This window comes from Eriocheir sinensis, chromosome 12 (assembly GCF_024679095.1).
Source record: "Eriocheir sinensis breed Jianghai 21 chromosome 12, ASM2467909v1, whole genome shotgun sequence".
Classification (NCBI taxonomy): Eukaryota; Metazoa; Arthropoda; class Malacostraca; order Decapoda; family Varunidae; genus Eriocheir; species Eriocheir sinensis.
Window position 1 is genome coordinate 16,515,831 of NC_066520.1, and position 5,097 is coordinate 16,520,927.

The window sequence follows — 5,097 nt, forward strand, 5'->3', positions numbered from 1 at the left end:
AGCAACATAGCAACAAAGAGACAAACACAGGCATAACACCATATCAACATAGACATCAACATTAGCATAGCAACATCAAGACAAAGCCATAGCAACACGGAAACCAACATAGGCGGAGCAACATAGCAACATACCAACAGAGCAACATGGACGTATCAACATAGCAACACAGAGACCAGTACAGGCATAACACCACACCAACATAGACCAACATAAGCTTAGCAACATAAAGACAAACAGAGCCATAGCAACACGGAAACCAACATAGGCCGAGCAACATAGCAACAGACCAAGGGCAAGCAACATTCAACATAGCAATACAGGCATAACACCATAGCAACATAGACCAACATAAGCATAGCAACATCAAGACAGAGCCATAGCAACACAGAAACCAACATAGGCCGAGCAACATAGCAACAGACCAAGGGCAAGCAACATACCAACAGAGCGGCCAGGTATTCGCTCCTCACCTTTGCGGCCTTATCAAACTTTCCACAGCACCGAACACTCTCACTCTCTTTCCCCCGATTGGTTAATATTATGTCGCTGCCTTCACCTGTCCCTTTGGCCGTCTTAATTGCTCTTTACTTTTCCTTTCAAGCCGCTCAACTCACACACGCAAAAGTTTCAATGAGGCAGACGGAAACACACAGACAGACAGATAGGCAGACAATTAGAGCGATAGACAAAAGGAGACACAGACAGATAGACAGACAGAAAATAAGATAGAAAGACAAAATGATAGGGACATAAAGAAAAGCAGGAAATTATAGACAAAAGAAACGGACATAGACAAAATTAGAGATAGACAAAAAAAGAAGGAAAAGGAGGAAATAAGATAGGCGGAGGAAAAAGAGGAAAAGAAAAGTCGAAGAAACACAAGAAAATCAAGAAGTAAATGAAAAGTAGGAAAATAAAGTAGGAGGCGAAGGAAACAGAGGGAAACCAGGAAACGAAGAAAAGAAAGAAAAGGAGAAAAGGAAAAAAAATAAGCAGAAAATTAGACTAAAAAAGAAACACAGACAAACAGGAAGGCAAAGAATTAGAGACAGGCAAACAAACAGACAGGAAGGTAGAGAATTCGAGACAAACGAAGAGACAGACATACGTACTCACACACACACACACACACACACACACTCCCGCGGGTCGAGTATAGCAATATCCTTTTCATTAAAAACTTTGTTCATTACGACTCTGAATCGCACACGACCTTCGCCTCTTATTTGTTCCCCGCCTTCGCCGGCTCTTCATTAGTCTGTCCCACCAATAGTTTTCTTAAGCCCCTTCCGATGTCACTCACCTCCCGCCGCCGCCTGTCTTCTCCCTCTCCTCTTCCTCGTCTTCTCCCTCTTCTTGTTCCCCTCGTCCTGTCCAAATCATCGTTCACCTCTCTCTTTCCTTCCCTCTCCTCTTCCTCGTCTTCTCCCTCTTCGTGTTCCTCTCGTCCTGTCCAAATCATTGTTCTCCTATCTCTTTCCTTGCCTCTCCTCTTCCTCGTCTTCTCCCTCTTCTTATTCCTCTCGTCCTGTCCAAATCATTGTTCACCTCTCTCTTTCCTTGCCTCTCCTCTTCCTCGTCTTCTCCCCCTTCTTGTTCCTCTCGTCCTGTCCAAATCATCGTTCACCTCTCTCTTTCCTCCCCTCTCTCTCCTCCTCGTCTTCTCCCTCTTCTTGTTCCTCTCGTCCTGTCCAAATCATCGTTCACCTCTCTCTTTCCTTCCCTCTCCTCTTCCTCGTCTTCTCCCTCTTCTTGTTCCTCTCGTCCTGTCCAAATCATCGTTCACCTCTCTCTTTCCTTCCCTCTCCTCTTCCTCGTCTTCTCCCTCTTCTTGTTCCCCTCGTCCTGTCCAAATCATCGTTCACCTCTCTCTTTCCTTCCCTCTCCTCTTCCTCGTCTTCTCCCTCTTCTTGTTCCTCTCGTCCTGTCCAAATCATTGTTCACCTCTCTCTTTCCTTCCCTCTTCTCTTCCTCGTCTTCTCCCTCTTCTTGTTCCTCTCGTCCTGTCCAAATCATCGTTCACCTCTCTCTTTCCTTCCCTCTCCTCTTCCTCGTCTTCTCCCACTTCTTGTTCCTCTCGTCCTGTCCAAATCATCGTTCACCTCTCTCTTTCCTCCCCTCTCTCTCCTCCTCCTCCTTCCTGCTCCTTCCCTCTTTTCTCGTTTTCTTCCTTCTCTTCTCATTCTTATCCTATCCATATCTTATTCTTCATCTTCTCTTCCTCCTCCTATATTTCATCTTCCTCTTCTTCTTCCTCCTCCTCTTCCTTCTTTTCTGTGCCTTTTGCGTCCTGCCATCAACATATCCTTCCTCTTCTCTTAATACTACTGACTGGTTTTATTTATCCCCTTCTCTTCCTCCTCCTTCCAGTCCTTCCGTCCTCCCCACACCCTTTCCTCCTCCTCCTCCTCCTTCTCTTCCTTCTTATCCTTCCTTCCTCTTCCTCCTCCCGCCCACCTCCTTACGCCGAGGCGAACGTTCCAGCGCTTTCAGACTCACGATATTCCTCCTCCTCTTCCTCCCTTTCCTCCTCCTCCTCCTCCTCCTCCCATTGAGACCATTGCTCCTCCACCTCTTCCTCCACCCGCCAACCTCCTCTTTCTTTCAAGGATAACGCACCTCCTCCCTTTCTCCTTCTCTTCCTCCTCCTCTTCCTCCTCCTCCCGCACGCCTCCTTCCTCGCGGGCATTGCTCCCCTCGGCCTCTCTGGCTCTACAGGATCAGCCAGGGGGGCGCCGCGCCACGCAAGAGCCCCGCCACGTCCTCCACGACTAACCTTCAACCAACACCGCTCCGTCACGTTCCGCTGTGTTGTGTGTGGCGCCTGATTTGTGGATTGTGTGTGTGTGTGTGTGTGTGTGTGTGCGTGTGAGCGTTATAAGCTGTTACTTTTATGTGCATTCACCGTACCAGCGATATTACACAATGATACAATCTCTCTCTCTCTCTCTCTCTCTCTCTCTCTCTCTCTCTCTCTCTCTCTCTCTCTCTCTCTCTCTCTCTCTCTCTCTCTCTCTCTCTCTCTCTCTCTCTCTCTCTCTCTCTCTCTCTCTCTCTCTCTCTCTCTCTCTCCCTCGGATTTTCTTGTTCTTTCGACTCAATTACATTTAGAGTTTCCACCTTGATAAAAAGTTCCCATTCTCCTTTCCCGTGATAATCTCAATCAGGCAATCTATTTTTTCCTTCGCCTCCTCTCGCAATTTTCTCTTTTTATCTTCTCCGCCTCGTTCGTTTCCTGACTTTTCTTCCTCTCTCTCGTATTTTCTCTTTTATTTCCTCTTCCCGCTTTTCCTTTCCTTTTCTTCGTCTCTAGATTTCTCTGTTTCCTTCGCCTCTTGCTTTCTTTTCCTCCTTTTCCTTCACTTTTTAAATTTCTTGTTTCTTCGTCGCTTTATTTTCCTTTATTTTTCCTGCCTGTTTCATTTCCTCCTAATTCTTTACCTCTATAATTTTCGCTCTTTTCTTCGCCTCTTCCTTTTTTTCCTCTTTTTCCTCCCTTTATCCCATTTCCCTCCTTTTCCTTCACCTCTTATTTTCTCTCTTTTCTTCTCCTCTTGCCTTTTCTCCTCTTTTTTCCTCCGTGTATCCCATTTCCTCCTTTTCCTTTACTTTCCCCTCCTTCCTTCTCTTCCTTCCTTACTTCATTCATTTTTTTCTCTTTTTTTCGCTTCTTGCTTTTCCTTTCTTTCCTCCGTGTGTGTGAATGTATGTATGTGTGAGTATGTGTATGTATGTGTTGTGTGTATGTGTTGCGTGTGTGAGTGTGTGCGGGCATGTATCTAATATTAGCAACACAGCACAAGGTAGGTATACACAGACACACAGACGTACACACACACACATACACACACGCACACACTTCGTTTGATGCTCGCCGACTTACGTGTTTCATTAATTTTGCGTCTGTGTTACTGGTTCATTCCCAATAATACCATTTTTTCCCTCTTTAATCCCTAGCGCGCCAGATTGAGAGCCCGGCCGGTCTGTTAGCCTTCCCTTGTTCATCACGGAGCTTGGCAGGGGGCGGCAGGGATGGAGGGGCAGTGAGTGAGCTATACAGAAAACCATGGAAGGGAGAGATGGACAGGGGAAGAAGACAGAGGTATATAAAATGACACAGAGCAATGGAAGAGAGAGAAGGACAGGCAGGGAGTGGCAGGGGTGAAGCGACAGAGACTAAGATATACAGAAAGCCATGGAAGGGAGAGATAGACAGGGGAAGAAGACAGAGGTATACAGAAAGTCACACAGAGCAATGGAAGGGAGAAAAGGATAGGCAGGGAGTGGCAGGGGTGAAGGGGCAGAGACTGTAGTAAATAGAAATCTACACAGAACCATGGAAGGGAGAGAAACAGGCAGGGTAAGAAAACAGGGGTGCAAATAACTATTAATCAGCCACACAAATTCAAGCAGGAAATAGTAGGAAAGTAGAGACATGTAGATATATAAGACGTAGAATGGCAAAGGGAAAGGAATAGCGGGGAGGAAAGGGAAAAAAAGACAGACATGTAGGACGAGGAGTGGAAAAGACAGGGACGAAGGAATGTAATCAGACACACCAACCATGCACAGAGGAAGCAGGGACGATGGAGAAGAGACAAAGGAAGAGGAGGAGAAGAGGGATGAGAGGATGAATTAGATTGTTGTGAGAGAAGTGAAGGGATAGAAATAGAAGAAGAGCAATGAGAAGATGACTGTGAGTGAGGTGAGAGGAGAGAAGTGAAGGAAAAGAAGTAGAAGAGCAATGAGATGACTGTGAGTGAGGTGAGAGGAGAAAAGTGAAGGAATAGAAGTAGAAGAAGAGGGATGAGAGGATGAAGGTGACTGTGGGGGTGGGAGGGAGCGGGCAGAGGCAGTGATGTGTATAGTCCAACCCCCCCCCCACACACACACACAAAGGGATAAAGGGAAGGAACAAAGGTATTCATGCAGCCACACACACACACACACAGATAGGCATGGAAAGGAAGCCCTAACGCATCCCTTCATCTCGGTCAGGCAAAGTTAACTAACACCCACGCATGGCAGCCTCCTCCTCCTCCCCCTCTTCCACCCCCGCCTCCTCCACCCCCGCCTCCATCATCCGCCCACTAC